Source organism: Mus pahari, chromosome 3 (genome assembly GCF_900095145.1).
Source record: "Mus pahari chromosome 3, PAHARI_EIJ_v1.1, whole genome shotgun sequence".
Lineage (NCBI taxonomy): Eukaryota > Metazoa > Chordata > Mammalia > Rodentia > Muridae > Mus > Mus pahari.
Window position 1 is genome coordinate 36,618,181 of NC_034592.1, and position 19,387 is coordinate 36,637,567.

At 44.2% G+C, this 19,387-nt stretch overlaps 1 protein-coding gene across 2 annotated transcripts in view; it reads left to right on the top strand.

The window, feature by feature from the left end:
* The window catches only part of Lypd6b (LY6/PLAUR domain containing 6B), a 159,945-nt gene that overhangs the window by 92,077 nt on the left and 48,481 nt on the right, over positions 1-19,387 (top strand). For both annotated transcript variants that reach the window (XM_021195008.2, XM_029536771.1), the window contains one exon: positions 5,660-5,842. The gene's annotated coding sequence lies outside the window, so the exon portion shown is untranslated. The remainder of the gene's footprint in view (positions 1-5,659; positions 5,843-19,387) is intronic.

The following is a 19,387-nucleotide window of genomic DNA, read 5'->3' on the forward strand; positions in this document are numbered from 1 at the left end:
GCTTCTAAGGGATAATAATAAAAATATAATCAGATAAAACCAAAACTGGTATACCAAAACAAAACAAGTGACGAGAAGGAAAAGAACCCAAGGGAAGGAACAAGAAACAGATACAAAGACCCACTCACTCCCCCAGTCAGGAATCCCACAAAAGCAGGAAGCCATACTATACACACAGAGGGCCTGCAGAGTAAAAAGAGTGGGAAGAATGTAAGTAGAATAAAAATAAAGAACAAGATTAATAAAAAAGAAACCCTGGCATGACATCACGAGAGAAAGACCCTCCAATGATAATGCTGAGTTTGTCTTCCGTTGGCTATACACCATGGGGCATGGAGTCTACCATTAAGTAAGTACTTTGTTTCCCCAGTGAGACTCCCATTGGAGAAAACTGAAATTTCATTTGTAAGTGGTTATTAATTGGAGATAGCTTCTGGGTTAGGGATGGGAGGCTGTGTCCACTGCTGTTTCAGCTCTGAACCCCATCTGGTGCAGACCCGGACAGGCCCTGCTCATGCCGCCTCGGTCTCTCTGAGTTGGTATGTCCACTGACCCTGTTGATTTAGAGAGCCATGTCTCTTGTTTGCTCCACCCCCCCTGGTTCTTACACTTTCTCTGCCTCCTCTTCTGCAGGGCTCCCTGAGCTCTGGGTGAGGGATTTGATGGGGACACCCCATTTAGGATGAGTGTTCCAAAGTCTCTCACTGTCTGCATACAGATTGGATCGGCTGTGGGTCTCTGCATTTGTTCTCCTCAACTGCCTGAACTGGAGGAAGTTTCTCTGGTACTGGCTGAGCAAGGCACCGATTTGCTTCCTTTAGTATGTTTGTATCTTTGTCCCTGACCCAGGGATTAAACTCAGATAATTAGTCTTCCTGGCAGATACCCTTACCCACTAGGCAATCCTACCCACCCTAGATCCCTATTTCAAATGTTGGTTGATACTGCCAGATTACATCAGTTTATACTACCACTAAGACCAAGAGCCCTGATCTCTCCCACCCTCCGCAGGACAATGTGTTGCTGTTCTTTTGTGCTTGTTCATTTGCTGTAGTTTAATCTGCATTCCTTTGCAAGTGAGGTACACTTCAGACATAAACCATATTTGGCGGTGGTCCAGGAATGTGTGACAGATTATTTGAGAATTTGGAGGACTTCTGAGGACACTAATGTATGAGAAATTCTATAAGTACCCCAGGGTTCTTACAAACAGAATATGCTCTTAGGGAGTAAACTTTTACTTCAATCTTCCAATTAACCCTACTGGTTAAGATGTCTTGTCATCTCCAACACTACTCATCTAGTCTGTGTCTTTTCTCAGACTCTTTGAGAAGAAACAGGTTTCTTATTCTTCCTGACAGTTGACACTTTTTACCCTTTATATTTTTGTAGACTATTGTGTTAGGAACATCATTGTTATTTTTGGTTTGGGTGCATTTTCAGCATAGATTGTTCCTTTAAATAATTTTTCATGTGTGTGTGTGTATGTGTGTATGTGCACATGTGTGGAATAATGTGTGAGAACATGGTATGGAAGCGCATATGGAGGACTAAGACTGACATTGGGAGTCTTCCTGGATGGCTCACTCCTTTTTTCACTGGGGCAGGGTCTTTCTGTGGCTAGCCTCGCTAGTCAGCCTCCTGTAGGGATCCCCTGTGTCTGATTTTGGAGTGCTAGAATCGCAGGCAAGCCACCATATACACCCAGCATCATCCAGCATCACACACACACCAGCATCAGGCACACATCCAGCATCACACACACACCAGCATCAGGCACACATCCAGTATCACACACACCTCGCATCATCTGCACCCCACATCACATGTTATTCTACCTCATGCTCACCTGGCGTTCCCCTCACCCAGCATTTATGTGCCCTCTGAGAATGTTTGCTGCTTGAGAGGCGGTTGGTTTTCACTGAGAACTTTCTTGCTCCCAGCTTGTTTCGGATGTGAATATTGCTCTGTGAGCCTTTTCTGTTTGATTATTTTAAAAGTTAACATGTTGTTATTTTTTTTTCTTCTTTGTAACATAATGTCTGAGGGTGATATGTTCTGTAATGTGGTGGCATGATGTGGCAGGAGCAGGTGCCTTAGTGGAGCTCATGCTGAGTCATCTCTCCTCCCCTCCACTGGTCTAGCATAAAATGAAGTTTATTTTGGACAAGGGAAGAAGGACTGGTGAAGGAAGTGAGGCAGAGAAAGAAAGGGAACAGAGAAGGACAGGACAGAAGGAAAGGGGAGAGAGAAAGAAGGGAAGAGACAGGCCTGAACATGTGGGGAGAATGGAAGGAGAGAGAGAGAGAGAGAGAGAGAGAGAGAGAGAGAGAGAGAGAGAGAGAGAGAGAAGATAGGGGGTCCTTTTATACGTGAACCAGGCATGTACCTGGCTGTTGCTAGGTAACTGTTGGGTGGAGCCTAGAGGAAATGCTAATGGAGATAAATTAAGGAGAAAGGTTATTTGGGCTGAAGGTCCAGAGGTTCCAGTTCACAGTTGGTGGGTGCATTATATTGATATTCTGGGCCCATTGTTAGGGCCGCACTGGAGAGCAGAGCTACTCAACCACTTGGCAACCAGAAACAAAAGCAGAGGAAGAGAAGGGGCCAGTGTCCTACAGTTGTCTCACATGCAAGTCCCTAGTGACCTAACTTCCTCCAAATGTCCATCTCTTGAATGTTCCACCAACTTACTAATGAGAGATTGGCTGGGGACCGGCTCTCTGCTGAGGTCTTTGGGAGGTGCAGCCAAACCTTAGCAGTTAGTGTTTGAATGCATTTTTCATTTTCTTTATTCTTTGTCTATTCTATATCATTTTGTTCTGCAAAAATATCATTTGAAGATTGTATATACAGATGGATCTAGACAGTATAGTAACACAAACCCCAAAAGACAAAATTTGTATGTTTTCTCTCAGGTGTGTATCCTAGCCTGTAATGTTACTTGTTTAAGTGTGTAAATGTGGGCAAAGCCTGAAAAGCTAGGAAGGAAACAAAGGATAATGTAAGTATTAAGGAAGGACTGGGGAAAGGAGAGAGATGGGTGCTGGGGAAGGGTGGGAGAAAGGAAAAAGACACCTGGAAAGGGGAAAAGAGACTTGGGGGACCTTTACAAGAGGTGGAGGAGATAAAGGTGTGAATATGCTAAACTTTGTCTGAAAATACCATATTTAATATCTTGCATGATAATTAAATAAAATGAAAATTGCAGACTAATGAATTATGTTTGTAAACTCGCACAGCATTTTGTATCTTAATAAATGGATTTACTATGCCCAGAGTTTCTGAATTACTAATGTATTTGAAGGTCTGAAACCAAGGGGTCCTCAGGCCTAGGTCCCTCTGAGAAATCCTTTGCTCTTGGGAGCTTCAGGTACTCGCCAACCATCTTTGCATGGTTGAATAGCAACTTAGTATCTCTAGTCCTATCCACAGGGCTAAGTCTGTTGCTGGAGGAGGAGAAAGTTCCTCTGGTTTGGAATTCCCTCAGCTGCACTGTTTGAATAATTAATCCATTTGCTTGACATCCAGATTTGGTCTGCTAGAACTCATCTTATAGATTCCAAAATACTCAACCATGCCACCCATTAACCTCCCCGATCGGCTTTTAAGAAAGGCCAGTGTTCTGGCCCCTAGCCAACACCTGTCAAATGATGTCCTCTGGGGAGGCTCCAGGCCCAGGTGTCTGGAATTGTCCCCGGGGAATGCACAGTGCAACTGGGGAGGGTTCCACTGTGAAGACAATCAAGATAAACACTTTTAAGTACCAATAGACTGGTAGGACTCTTTAATAGGGTTTATGAGCCCCACCATGCTTTTCTCTAGAAACAAAGACTTTTAGCATTTATAGAGGGATTCAAACCAAGAAGTCACTTGGCATCTGTTAACTGCTTCCTTGGATTCTAAGTCAGGGCTGAGCTTACCAGTATGTTACTGGACAAGGTTAGGAGTGACTGCAGTGGTAGAAGTTTGAGCCAGAAGCATGACAGTCCTAAACCTCGTCCCTTACTTTCCCCAGTTGTTTTCATGTTTGCTGTCCATACTGTGTGTTGATAGACACCCTGCGCCTGCTTCCTGCCTTTTTTGGAGGGGCAGTAAACAAACTATATTGTTAAAAAAAAATTTCCCATCTTTGTCTGTTTATAAACTGCCTATGTTAACGGACTAAGAGTAATTTTAAAAATTAGCAAACTCTGTACTTTAGAATATTGACAGAAAACGGAGAGCCGAGGTTTTATAGAACCGAGGACACCTATATCCCTGCCGCTCAGTGTCTGCTCTCAATATCATCCGCTCAGTGTCTGCTCTCAATATCATCTTGCATTTGATGGCACTTGGTCACAGCTAGTAAGCCAGTAAAAATTTACTAACACTCATGTGCCTCAGACCTCCCTAGTTTCTCCCTATAATCTTTTATCTGCCCCAGGAGTCCATTCTAGGGTGCCAAAGTACATTTATAAACTACCCTTTATTTTGCATATTCCATAAATCCACTGATTTTCTAGCAAAATCCAAGTTAATTGGTAGCTTTCCACCAATAGAAGAAAACCAACATCCCTCCTTTCCCTTTGTCTTTCTGTGTCAAGTTCTTGCTTAGGAGGGTATGTATTTTGGCCATAACTGTTTTTTGAGTGTGTGAGTGAGTATGTGAATTGGGCGAGAATATTCAATTAAGATACATACATCTAGAGACGTGAATGAAAACTATAACCGTGCAATATTCAGTTGGATATGTACAGTTTGAAACTTTAGAAATGTGTGTTCTGAAATTACACAATGATGCAAGAAAGAGATGGTTAGGGAAAGGGAGGGAGGGAGGGAGGGAGGGAGGGAGGCAAAAAAAAAAAAAGTAGAAAAGAAAAAAATCCTCCCCCCCCACCTCAAAAGGGAGGCAAAGGAGACTGACCATGAGTCAGGAGGGACAACACTGTGTCTCTTCAGTCACAGCCTTTCCCGGCCCGGTTGTCTCTTTTTGACAAGCATAAAAACAGAACTATCCAGAGATGCAGTAAATAATCCCCACAGAGTTTAATTGTTTTTTAAATTGCAATCATAACTAATTAAATGCTAAGATGTGAACAGCTGTACAAGAATATTTCACTGATCTCTTGGTGCCCGCCGCCCCCGCCCCCGCCCCCACCCCCGCCCCCGCCCCTGCCTTTGACAGTACTATAAAAAGACTAGCTCACTGAAACACACTCTGCAGGAGTTATTTTATGTTTCACCTCAGGAAACTAAAAACCAACTTGAGAATCGGCAGAGAAAAGACTCGGCTGGTTCTTGTCCAAGCTGAGTCCTAGGTCTCTTCAGTTAGTCCTTAGAGTGCCCATTGGGTACTACCAGTGAGGGTGGAGATCAAGCCAGAGGAGGAGAAGGGGGAGGGGAGGGGGACGGGGGGGAGGGGAATGTGCACAGCTGGTGTCCTCTGAGTAGGGGTCTTCCAGTCAGCACACTGGGATATGGACCCCTCACCTTGGTGAGATAAATGTGGTTTCTGCCTTTAAGGAGCGCAGAGCACGCGGGGAGCATCAATAACTTTAGCCGGCAAGCAGGAGCCACCCCTCCACCTGTATGGATACTCCCGTATTAATGTGTACAGTGAATCAGGACTTGATGTGCAGTCTCTGGCATTGGCTTTTTTTTTTTTTTTTTCTTTCAGTTTACATCCCTGGGCAAAGTGGAGCTGTATCCGTCCCTTTAGAACACACACCAGTGTTTTGTGAGTGGAAGTCACAACGGACTTATAGAGGAACAGCTAAATCAACAGGAAACCAGAAGAGTTGACCCCTCACTCGCTCGCTGGCTTCAGTCTTCATGACACCGTCCTGGCTTTTACTTTCATGTAGGTATTGGTTGCTTTTCAACGGTTCCTGTGGAATGTGCACCGGGGTGGGACCCTGAAGGTTTCGGGGTGCCCTCATTGAAAACAAGCACATGCACGTGTGATCTTTGCGGAGGGAGTGCCACGGCTCACAGCAGATCCTTCCAGAGGCCCATCATTCAAATGTCTGAAAGGCGCGTTTTCTGGGAGGGAGGGAGCCTCTTCTTTTAGGGGCACTCAAGTAGAAAAAGTATATTACGGTAAATGTGTGATAGGGATTTGAAGGGTGTGCTCAGCTTTATAGAATTATGGTTGTGAGGTTACTCAGAATCTTATTAATAACTCCAGGATTTAGGAAAGAAAAGCAACTCCCAGAAAAATCTTGTGGTAGCAAACAGCTGGCATAGGAGGCAGGGGCCCACAGCCATGGGCTTAAAAAGACCCTCCTTATTTACCTGCAGGCACGAGGAACGTTTCGTAAATGCTGCATGGGTTAATCAGATCACTGTTTTTTCTAAACATCTTAGCAGTTCTGCCAAGCAGAGTGAGAAACTTAAGGTGCGTATGTGGAAAGTTCTAGAATAGAGTCTGGCTGCAGGCTGTATCATACTTGGGGCTTGTCTCACTGTTTTGCACTGAGACCTGTCATGGAGGATAGGATTCCTTCAGACCCCGGACTCAAGCTCTATGTCTAAGGCAGCCAGTACTGTGCTTCTAGAAGCTTATGAGAGGTCCATGCAGCTAAAAACCCTTGCACATGGTAAATGTAAACCAAAACGGAACACCTTCCGTGAAGCAATTGGGAGACAAGGCTGTTATCAGTGTAACTACTAAATTACCTTTGGCTGGTGCTGAATAGAAGTCATTAGCCCAGGAGATGCTCTCTCTGAAGGGCAGGCTTAGAGAGACCTCTTGAGAAGCTTTGAGAGGAATTTAGATCAATTTTTGTTTTACAGGAATTGCTGTATTGTGATTAGCTCCAGTCAGAGCACATTGTTCGTTGCTTTAGCATGACTACAAGAAGCTCCACAATCGAGAGTAGAGTAGGCTTCGTTGATTAGAAATTTATGCAAATGTATGAACCAGACTATGTGGGATGCGTACGCAGGCACCCGCAGTGTGAATATCTGTCGGAGATGTCTGCAGTTGTGTTCAGCCATGGGGCAGTCTGCAACTTCTTCGTGTTTTGAGGGTTGTCGAGGTGGTTGCAGGGGTAGGTCTCTTTACCCACTTGCCTGTGTGGTTTCAATGTACAAGAATTCACAGAATCTCTCACTGCAGGGGTCCAGTCCCCTTCCCCCATTCGCTGGTTCTGCATTTCCCTGCACAGCTGGGCACTTGCCTGTGAAAGCTAGTTTAGCATCTCAGCAACTGTTTAGTAATTCTCAATGGTGTGACATCTTTCCAAGGTAAAGAGGTGCAGGATTTCATAGCTGCATTGGAACAAACTGGAGGCATTTAGGAAAGGGTCGTGAAAGTGACTAAGGGCTGTAGCAAGCATGTGAAAGGGGCGTAAAGGAAGAGATCTATAACTTCCCTCCAGACATGGGAGAAGCAGAGGTTTAGAGGCTGGTCTATGCCAGGAAAGGAGGACCTGTCTCTAGTCTCCTGGTCTGCTTTGGGTTACAGACCTTGTGCAAACCCAGTGCAGCTCCTAAGACACCAGAGCTCCTATTCTGCCCGGTTCCTCCCTCCCCCTCCCCCATGCCAAAGACATGCAGTCCAGTGTGGAAGTCTTTTGAGATTTTTCAAGAGAAATTAAAAGCATAGATTTGTATGTGGATGTCTTCGAAAAAACAAAAACAAAAACAACAACAAAAAAAAACAAACAAACAAATTGGGGCTGGAGAGATGGCTTAGAGGTTAAGAGCACTGACTGCTCTTCCAGAGGTCCTGAGTTCAATTCCCAGCAACCACATGGTGGCTCACAATCTTCTGTAATGGGAGTCGATGCCCTCTTCTGGTGTGTCTGAAGACAGCTACAGTGTACTCACATACAGAACATAAATAAACAAATCTTTTTAAAACAAAAAACAAATATACTAAGAGGGATAGACAGAGGGCATTTCATAGCCCGTTGAATGCCCACCCCCCAATAAACAAATGTAAGTTTTGACAAAAGAAAAAAAAACCACCATTTTGTTTAATGGAATGATACCTGGTATACTGACTATATTCTAGAAAAGGCCCACACCCAGGAGTAGTTGTCCATTCCAAATCCACTCAGTTTTTAGAAAGAGAAAGAAAGAAAATGAAGTTGAGTGGGTAGGAGAGGATCTGGGAGAAGTTAGAGGAGGGAAATGAAGATGACCAATATATACTATGTAGAATTCTCAAAGAATCAACTTAAAAATTATATATTTAAAGTAAAAGCATACAAACAAACAAAAACCAAAAAACAAAAACAGTTGGTGCAATTAATCACAGACAGAGTTCTTGTCTTTTTTGACTCCTAGTTTGCCCATGTGAGTCCTCTCATTTGAAGAAGTTCTGAGGAAGGCTGGGGGCAGTGGTTAACATATGGCCAGAAAGGCAAGGCTGGCCTGCAAAAGGTACATGCTCATTATAGAATCCTGGATCAGATATATATTGCCAATTCCTATGGCCCATGGCCAGAATATCCCTTCCTAAGCTAGAGGCAAAGAGGGACTTGTGAGAGAGGGTGTGAGCCGAGGCTAAACATGTGTGTGTGTGTGTGTGTGTGTGTGTGTGTGTGTGTGTGTGTGTGTGTGTGTTGGGGAGGGAAGGTAGAAGGACTCAGGGGAATGGTTAAGTAAACTGAGACTCGAGGGCTATGTGAAAGATTGACAGAGAGCAGGACGGAAGAATGTTCCAGGTGTTCAGGGATAGGCAGGGTTTAAGAATCTAGAAGGAAGTCGATAAACGGTGTATCTGTTTTCTCCAGCACATAGAGAAAAGCAAAGCCAATCTCCAAATGCAGGTCCAGTCAGAAAAGTTTCTGGAAACATTGGTATGCGATTTTGATGTGCTGTTCTTATTCTTGCTTCATCAAACAAATTACTCTCCTGTACTCAGCACAGTTTCTATAGAACACACCACACCACACACACACACACACACACACACACACACACACACACACACATGTTATATCTGCACAATAATTGCTGGCTGCCTTTTCAAACATCCAGCTTTTTTTTGTTTGTTTGTTGTTTTTGTTTTAGCATAATTACTGAGGGTAAATCCCCATGGAGGAAATACCTGTCTCTGCAGAGCTTATATCCCAAAGGATGATGGGTAGTCTGGACTGCCATAACTAGGGTTACTCACTTGCACACTTCTCTCAATCTGAGCTCACCACACCTCATTCCTGGTTACCTCTACTGCCCATATTATATATGGCTTCATTTCACACCCTCCCTAGAAACCATCCTGGGACCCCACATTCTCCTCCCTTTTTCCTGTAAATATCTCTATATAACAAGAGCCTAAGGATCCTCATTCTTAGCTCCGGTATGTAGGGACCTTCTCTATTGGTAGAGCTGTTTCTTTTGCTACATTTCTAACAAGTGTGCTTATACCGCTCTTTCTGGCCTCATGGTACTTGTAGTATTAAAGGCTCCAGATAAGTTAACAGTAAGCGCTAAAATCAGCGTAATTCTTCAGGTTTGCCACTGCTCACTCAGACCCTTTCCTTGTGTACTGTGTTACTTTGACGTGAGTAAGCGTGCACAAAATCAAAGTCAGCTGCAGCTTTCAGTGTCCTGTGCCCCTGAGCATGGTCCCTGCCCTGCCCCCTGCACCCCCTGTCCCCCTGCAGCCCCTTCCTGCTTGGACTTTTGTTTCAGCATCTTTCTTTGCCAGTTCTTTGGAGTGGTCAGGTTGATTCTCTGATTCTTCCCAGTGCATCTTTTTTTAACAGAAGCTGTGTTCTTGAGCCATCACATATAAACAAACATTTCAAATTCTCCGTTCACACCAGTTCTCTCTCACACGTGAGCAGAGAAGGCTCTTTTTTTCTCCAGGAGTGCACAGGTATTTCCCATGCATCTCTGTGCCCGTGGTTATGGACAAATTCGGTCTTTTTCTTCATACTCTGAATGCTCAGAACTTTCTCCTATGCTTCTGATAGTTCATAAGGACACACATTTCTTTCTATTTTGCACTGAGTTCTGGGAATGCGAGGAAAATACCTTATTATTTCTGCATCTTTTTCTTCTCTTTGTTTCTAGATTCTTTTTCATGTTTGTATAGATCCTTTGTGCCTGTTGTTTTTCTTGTATCAGACTTTTCAGACTGTTTTTTTTTTTTGTATTTGATTCCATTTTCTAGTCTCTGCTAATTTATTTTCTGTTAAATTAATTTTCTTCTAAGAATCCTTCCTGACTCTTGTCTATCCCTTTATTTAAAAACACTTGGGGTAAGAGAGAGATGCCTCAGCTGTTAAAAGTACTTGGCTATTTGTTCAGAGCACCCTGTCTCCAGTCCCAGCACTCACATAGCTTCTCACAGCTGGCTGTAACCCCAGGTCCAGGGGATCTGCCACCTCGTCTAGCCTCTGTGGGCAATGTATATACATGATGAACTTATATACATGCAGCTCAAACACTTATACAGAAAATGAAAATTAATAAATCTTAAATTGTTTTATTAAAATATTTTATACAGTATATTTTGATCATGTTCTTTCTTCTCCCCCAAATTCTTCCCAGGTCCCCCTGAACACTCTTTCCTGCTCAATTTTATGTCCTTTAACTCTCACTCTCAAGTTTCTCCCCTCCAAAAAAGGAAAAAAGGAAAAGAAAAAAGAAAATCCAGACAGACAGATGTTAAAAAAGAAAAGCAGTACGACCAAGTACACAAAAAAAAGAAAGAAAGAAAGAAAGAAAGAAGAAAGAAAGAAAGAAAGAAAGAAAGAAAGAAAGAAAGAAAGAAAAGAAAAGAAAAGAAAAAAGAAAAAAGAAAAAGTACACACACGCAAACCCATATAGTCTGTTTGTGTGTTGATCAACTTCTGCTGGGCATGGGGCCTGCCCTGGGCTGTGGTTTTTATTCTATGTGACACTCCACTGAAGAGAACTGGGTTTTCCCTATCCTAGCAGGTATCAATTGCAAACAGCTTCTTGTTTATAGGTGGGAGGACTCGGTGCTGTCTTCCCCTTCTCAGTGTTGGGGACGCACGGCCATACTAAAGTGGCCAAGAACCTGCGATGAGATAGGTCATGGACCTAGCGGAAAATCAGCTCCTCTAATGAAACGATAAAGGAACTTAATGATGAAATGACTAGCAATGACATCACTGTGCCTATAGACCACCAGCGAAGCTTCCTGAGGTAGATGATGGTAGTTAGCAAAGAGACCCATAATGGGACCATGTGCAGAGTGAGCGACTTTGGAGCACTCATCCCTAAACGGGATGCCTTTGTCAAACCCCTCAAGGGATCTATGTGCAAGAGGAAGTAGAAAGGCTGAGAGCCGGAGGTGATCAATGACTCCAAGAAAGTGGGATTAATGCATGATAGACTTACTAGACTGATCTTATCTTGCGGGTCCCAGGGTCTTCATCAGGCTTGGTAGCAAATGCCTTTACCTGCTGGACCATCTCATCAGCTGCCTTTCATCTTTTGAGGAACAAACACAGACACACATACTCAAATGCACACATGCACGTGAGTGCTCCTGACTGTCCTAATGCACACATGCACGTGAGTGCTCCTGACTGTCCTAATGCACACATGCACGTGAGTGCNACGTGAGTGCTCCTGACTGTCCTAATGCACACATGCACGTGAGTGCTCCTGACTGTCCTAATGCACACATGCACGTGAGTGCTCCTGACTGTCCTTGAGGTGATGGATGGAGGAGGGGTTCATCGTCTAGTCGAGGCTCCCTGAAGGCAAATGCCCAGCACAGATTATAAAGGAACAAGTCCTGTCACTGGGCGCTGCTGTGATGGGTCAGGGTGGTTCAGGACACACTGTCACTTCATCCTCCAAGTTGTTTATTTTATCCTTCATCCCTTTGAACCTTCATCCCTTATGCTTTTGAAACCAGAGAGACTTTTTTTTCAGGTTTTCCCCCCAAAAGGATGGTGTTCTGGGCATCAGGGTAAACCTTGTTCTCCATGTCTGGGGAAGGCCTCTGGAGATCTAATTTATTATGTCTCTTTTACAGTTTTTCCTTAGGTTCTTTTTCGGGGTTGCATGGATGCCTATGACTGTTTTTGCCTGCCTGCATGGGTGTGCCTGCTGATGCTGAAGTTCAGAAAAGAGTGTCAGGTCCCTTGACATGAGTCACCAGTGGTTGTGAGCTTCTACGAGAGTCCTGGGAATTTAACCCAGGTTCTCTGGGAGAGCAACCAGTGATTTAATTGCTGAACCATCTCTGCAGTACCTGCTCTGTCTCTTTTAAATAATGTGTTTCACCCAAAGATCCACTCTTTCTTCCTGATGCCTGGTATCTATCTGCTGGTGCTAAACTCTTCATGGGTGTCAGGGCACAAGTTAACTGTTTCTTCTTGGTATCCTGCTCTGCGCAGAGGTCACCTTCCTAGGCTGTTAGGTGTGGTTTGCTGTGTATTCTTGTTTTCCTAGTCTTTATCCTTCAGCTACATCTTTCATGTTGTCTTTGTCTTAATAAAGGAATACATAACAGTATTAGCTGACCAGATATTTTAGTGGGGACATGGGAAGTTAAGGATGAATATGTGTGTCACTGGTCTGAGGTTTTCAACAGAACATTTCTCTTTTTCCTGATTCCCAAACCTGATACACCTTCAAGACCTGTGCTAGCCGGCCACTATCACTATGACAAGATCAGAAATAATCAACGGGTAAGAAGAAATGGTTTATTTTAGCTCACGGTGTCAGTCCATGGTCACATGATCCTGTTACATTTGGAAGTGTGGGGAAGCAGTAGAGTGTGTCAGAGAAGTCACCCCATGGCCCCCAGGAGACAGAGAAAGAAACAAGAAAGGGTATTGTCCCCAAATTTCCTCTCATGGCAGGTCCAATGACTGAATTTCCTACCTATCACCTCCCATTATCCCCAAGCCTGGGGACCCAGCTTCAAAGTTCAGATCCAAAGTACAACAGGACTTAATTCCTTTTTAATTTTTAAAAATTTAAAAATTTGTTATTATTATTATTACCTTTGATAATAATATCTACCCTTATCCCTATATTTAGAAAATACAGTTATTTTTGTTTTAAATTCCAAGTCATTTTTTGAATTCTGGTTGCTCTCGGGACTCCCTCCTCCTTTCCCCAACACCAATGAGTTGGGAGTTGCTGGTTTTCCAAGGTTCCTAAGCCCACAGCCTTCCCTGACTTCTCCCCCATTGTTAGGATGATTATTGGAAGGCTCACCAGTTCTCTACTGATCTTTCAGTCCCTGCCTTCCTCATCATACTTGGCCACCGTGGGCTTCTACCTTGGATTCCCGTGGCCACCTCTTACCAGCTGCCCTTCTTCTCTGACCACGCCTGTAGCATGAGCTTGCTTCATGTGCTAAGCCCCGGACACCCGCAAAGCCTCATCACACCCCATACCCCACCTCCATGCTGAACCTAATGCAGCCATTGCTGGCTGTGAGTGAGGAATCCTGGGCCTGTGTGGCAAGCTTTCCCCCTTCCTTGTGGCAGCCTAATATTTACAGATGCCTGTTAGAAACACCTTACACAAAGGCCCCTCTGAGACCTCAGATCCACACATCTAAACCCAAATCAGATTTCTCTCCCACAGGGAGTTCTTCAGATGGTGTCCTCTCTCGTCCTGTGATTCTATCTACTCAAAATTTGTTGGAGCCATTTCTTAGCTACAATCTTTTCTCACCCCAGAATCCAAATAGTTCCATAGTCTTCATGGAACTTGCTCTTTGCTTAGGTTTTTATCGCTATTGACTTTGTTGGCAATGTATCACCTCTTGTTCGAACCAATGGGACCCATTGTTCCTTTCCTTCCTACCTTCCTGTACCCGAATCACCTCAGATGCCCCCAAGTCATCAAAACAAATGGACCTCTTCCACCTGAGGGTTGGGAATATTTAGTTCTGAGAGGGAGGCAGGGCTGAATTTTGGAAAATGCTTTATAGCAAATACAGCCAACTTAAAATCATATTCACTAAACTTACCATTTATATAACACAGCAGCAATTTCTCTCAGTATTCACTAAAAGGATAATCAACAAATAAAAGTGTTTCTTCCTGGGGAAAGGAAAAACAAAAAACAAAAACAACAACAAAATGAGACTTCATGTAAAAGTCTTAGAAATTTGAAAGCAAAATGGCAAAGTATCAGCATGATTTTATTCTCAGTCGAGAAGTGTTTTACTTTTCTCACTTTTTTACATAAGGCGGTTTTGAAACCACCCAGATGGATCTGACGACATGCAACCTTGTTGGGCTCTGTGGCAGCATGTTAAGTGACCATCTGAAGATGTGCAAGTGATCTATGAGACATGCGTTCCAAAGCCTTCCAGGCTCCCACCTTCCAGGGAGAGCCTTTTGTTGTGGCGCTCTAGAAACTGCTTTGCCCTCTGCCACTCACTGCTCACACAGGTGGTGGACTTAACCTGGAAAGCAGCGACTACTTTCGCTTGGCCTTGCGTCTTTCCCAGACACAGCTTCTCCAGTTCGTTCCCAGACTCCCAAACATTTGCTCCTTCAATGCTGCCTGGACCTGAAGATCCATCTTCCATCAGTGCCTCCACTCAAAGGCTCCCTTTTCTTTGCTTCTCATGGAAACTAATTTGTTTGCTTTTACGACTCAGAGGACATCGTGTTATGAATCACCTCTGTGCCTATTGGGTCCTCCCCATCCCAGACGGAAGCTGCTCGAAGGCAAGGACCATATTATGCTCCTACAGCGTATGTCTTGCATCTCTGGGAGCACTCGCTCTATGTAGGGCATTGCTACACTCTGTGGGAGGGAGAGGCCTGCTAGTGAGCAGAGTGTGTCTGTGCTGCCATAGTGCTTGTGAGGGGAAAGGTAGAGCACCGGGCTCTCTACGGAGGAGACAGGACTCCTTCCTCTATCAGGCATGCCGTTGTATCTTATTTAATTATACACATACATAATACACGATGTGTGGGGGCACCTGCATGTGTGCTATGTGGAAGAAGACAGTTTTGGGGTATGGGTTCCCTCCCTTAGCCACAGGTCTCTAGGATCCAATTTCTGTCCTCAGGCTTACAAGACACAGCTTTCAGCTGAGTCATCTTGCAAGCCCTGGTAGTTTTAAAAGAAGAATCCAGTGAGTTTGATGAAGCCGAACAAGGGAATATAAAGGTATTGTCATTTGAGTTGGGTCTTTCTGTGTGAGTTGTAAAGGAGCCTAGAAGGAAGGCAGACAGGAGACCCTGCACAGGCAGAGGGATGTCACTGAACTTCGTTCCTGTGGCTCAGAGATAGTTGGAATGGGAAAGCAGGAGGGTCTGGGCCCTTGCGAATGATTCAGGATCAGCCTGGGTCCTGAGTAGGGGATTTTGTGAGGAAGATCATGTAGACAGTGGAGGGGCGGGGCTCCAGGGTGCTGCCCTCAGCAGCCTCTACTCAGCTGAAGATTAGGACAGGAAGGTTGAGAGCAGAGTTGGAGTTCTTTAGGAAGAGATTTTAACATAGATGTAAGAAGGTGGGAATGGCATTAATGGAGACTCACAGGAGGAACAGAGGGTCAGACACCCAGGTGAGGCTGTGGGCTTCTCCTGAGAGAATCACGATGAAGTGACATTAAGGTAGCCTCACTTAGGGTTTCGGTAGCTTCTGAAGTTCCACCTCAAATATTACTAAGGAAATTTTTGGTTTTGGCAAATGATACCATAGGGTGGTTGCTGATATACATTGGACGGGATTGCAGCTGACAGGAAAACCGTACGTTATAGGGGCTGCAGGGGACGTTAAGTCTTGGGGCCTGCAATATTGCTCAGTGGGTAAGGTCACTCACTTCCAAGTCAGGAAGTCTGAGTTCCATCCCTAGACCCCAAATGGTAGAAGGAGAAACTGACTCCCACAAGTCGTCCTCTGATCTGTGTGTGTGTGTGTGTGTGCGCGCGCATGCATGTGAGCAAGTGTGCACACATTCTTTCTGTCACTAACAATTAAATAAATTATTTAAATAAGTTAAAATTACTTACCAATATTTAATTTTTAAATTTTTTTTAATAACTTAGACCAAACAAATAAATAATTTATAAAAAGACTCAGTCTCATTTGTGATCTTCAGGAGATGGCTGTAAACACGGTTCATTGTTGTAGCATTATTATTCAAAAACGTCTCTCTATACATAGTCATACCCACATAGTCAACTCTCACAGCATATGTTATTAAATGTGCTGGAATCCGTGGTTTTCAATGGGTGAGAGGCTTTAACCCAACTCTTGAGGACTGTTTTTTCACTGTCCATGTCTCCTTCAATTTTCCCATCTTTCTATCCTGCCTCAGTGTGTTCTGATTTTAGACATTGTAGTCAATTGAATGTTATCCCCTCAGAAGACATATTCAGGTCCTCTGCCCCAATACCTATGCAGATGTGATTAAAGGTCTCGGGAAGATATGTAGAGGATTCAGGAAGGACCATCATTCAGTGGTGTTTTATATGAGGATGCAGAGGTGTTGGCAAAAGGCACAGAGGAAAGGCACACGACTGTCTCTGTGGCTGCATGTGTCTCTGCAGCAGCAGCGTGTACTAGAAGAGGGCATGAACAGATCCTTACATGAACAGGGTCTTCAGAAGGCCCCGTCTCATCCACGTTGGCTATATAGTTCTAGTCTTCCTGTTGGGGAATACATTTCATTGTGTTAAGCAACCCAATTTTTATTAATTTCTATTAGATAGCTCTGGGAAAGTAACTAGATATGCTCAGCTTGAAGACAGCAGGAATTCAGAACCTTTTCCAAACAGGAAGCTGCCAACTGTTGAGCGTTTGCAGAGTTTTGAATCTATCCAGTGCTGTGCTAGGCACACAAAGGGATACAGACGTGAGATTCCACAGAGACCTTGAGTGGTCACAATAATTACAACCACTTAGCAAAGTCAGTATTTAAATTATTTGTAAAAGATGCATAGAATATTAAATTGGGTAAGGAAGCTTAGTTATTTCTCTTCTTTATTTTCTATATTTGTGTATTCATTTTACATGTGTGATCTTAAAAAACAAAAACAAAAAGAAAAAGAAACTTCAGTGCTTAAAGGTTTAAAAAGCTCACCCTTGCATTAGAGATTCTGTGACAAAGTCACACAGCAGGGTGCGTCTCCTGACCCTTTAAAGTCAACTACTCCTTAGCTAGAGGCCTGGTGTTAGCTGATTTAACCACAGACTTCTATAATTTGTAGGCTCAGAAACCATCCCTCTTTTTTCTTACTTCCTTGTAGGAAATTACTCCCAAAGCCTGTACAATCAGCAGGAGGTGGACAGACAGTCACTGGAATAATGGGAGCTGAATCAATTCAAGGGCTGTCTTATCTAAGTGGTTGACAAGTTCCCTGTTCAACTGGTTAATTACACCAGTCAGCCTCTCCTTTCACTCCAGGGAATTGGCAGATGAGTGCCAGCAGTCCCTGTGGCTGGGATGTGCCCCTAACAAAAATCCCCAGCCTGGCTAGGCCTCCAAAAGCAAGGGGATTTCTCGTTCCTTTCTGCAGACAGCTGGGCAAAGCTGTGCCTAGCTCTTTGCCAAGAACCATGAAATCACACAACCAAGACCTGCAGTGGAGCCTGGTGGGCTTGGGACCTGAGGACAGGCCACATGGTCTCTCCATTTGCCCCTGGCACCCTAGCTTTCTCCAAGAAGTGTGACTTTATTCTGGCTCAGTTTTATTGTGACACTACTCTCTTTGTGCCTGTTCTCTATGTTGTATGCATGTATTGCCTGTGGGGGGGGGAGAGAGAGAGAGAGAGAGAGAGAGAGAGAGAGAGAGAGAGAGAGAGAGAGAGAGAGAGAGAGAGAGAGAGAGAGAGAGAGAGAGAGAATTAAAACTGTAGTGTTTGTGGCTCCAAGCACTAGTAAGATACCATAGTCAGCACTCAGTCAGCTCTCCTGTATAAACGCTTCCAATGAAAGAAAAAGCAATTACTTGTGAGTTAGGTCTTGAGGCAACTGGGAGTCTTCTGGTCCTGACAGTTCTTGCTCTGACCTTCACATCTGCACTGTGTGAGGCGCTCCACCCTTGCTTCTTCCTTTATTCACAAGTGGGAGATGCAGTGGAGGCTGAACAAAGCTGGCAAGGGCATCTTAACCATACCCAGGCAAGTGAAATGATACGGCTTTTGGAGATGGCACTTGGATGATGTTCTTTGAAGGACAACTTCTTAGTAGCACTCAGTATTTGGTAAAGGCAGGACAGCCCTACACATGGAGGCCAGAGCGCTCTGGACAGGCAAGGGAGGGCTTGGGACATGCAAGGGCCCTTACTCCATGTTAGAGTAAGGCCTTCTTATTCTCTTTGGATTGCAAGATCACCCTGGTTGGAGCTGAGGATGTGAAGGACAGTGAGCTTCTTGCGAAGTATAGGAGAGTGCCCTCAGACCTTTCTAGATTCTTCCCTGGCAATCCTGGCAGAGGAAAAGACAAAGGGAGGGTTTAGCATTTTTTATTTGGTTGTCATAACACGGTACCAAAGTCCAGTAGCTTAAACAATAGAAATTAATTTTCTCTCGGTGCTAGGGTCTAGAAGTTTAAGATGTAGTTACCAACAGGTTCTCCTACTATTAGGGGCTCCCTCGTTAGCTGTGGATAACCATATCTTCCTACCTGTCCTTCCATGTTTATGCCTGGTACCTGGTCTCCTTGGATGATATTGCCAGTCATACCATATTAGGACCTGCTGTGATGGCCTCATATTAAATTAATTGCCTCTTTAAAGACCTTATCTCTAAAGCAGTCACATTCTGAAGTGCTTAGGTTAATACTTCAATATGTGGGGGGAGGGGGACAGCAGTTCGTCTCCTAACCAAAGAGAATTGACATTTAAACAAATTCAACTTCAGTATTATTAACTACGTATGAACCTTTATTGCTAGTTGATTTGTTTTGTTTTAGTTATGGGTATTTGCCTGTATAAGGGTAGGTGGACACGAGTGCAGTTTCTTGCAGAAGCCAAAAGAGGGTGTAGCTGTGATTGCAGGCAGTTGTGATGTGGGTGCTAGGAATCAAACTTGGGTCCTCTTCGAGAGCAATGCAGGCTCATTCCTGCCGAGCCATCTCTTCACCCTGTGGCTCAGAGTTTTGCAAATGGATTCAGACCCATGAGACTTGATTTCTGAGCGAGCATACAGGTTGAACATACGAAGGGCTGAATGAACTTAATGTCTGCCAGACATTGAAACGGTTGTGGGATTTGAAATTCCAGCACTCATCCTGTGCACCTTGTATGCCTTCAGAGTGTATGTTCCTGGTGTCCCGAGGGTTGGGGACCAAGCACTGAGGGCCTTCTCCTAGGGATTCCTGTTTAGGTCATTTGTATTAACATCTGTTTCATTTACTTCTCTCATTTCTTTGTCAAAATAACTAACAAAAGCAGCTTAAGGAAGGAAGGGCTTATTTTTGACTCACAGTTTGAGGGTGTAGGCCATTATGGTGGATCTACACGGGGGCAGGAAAATGCAA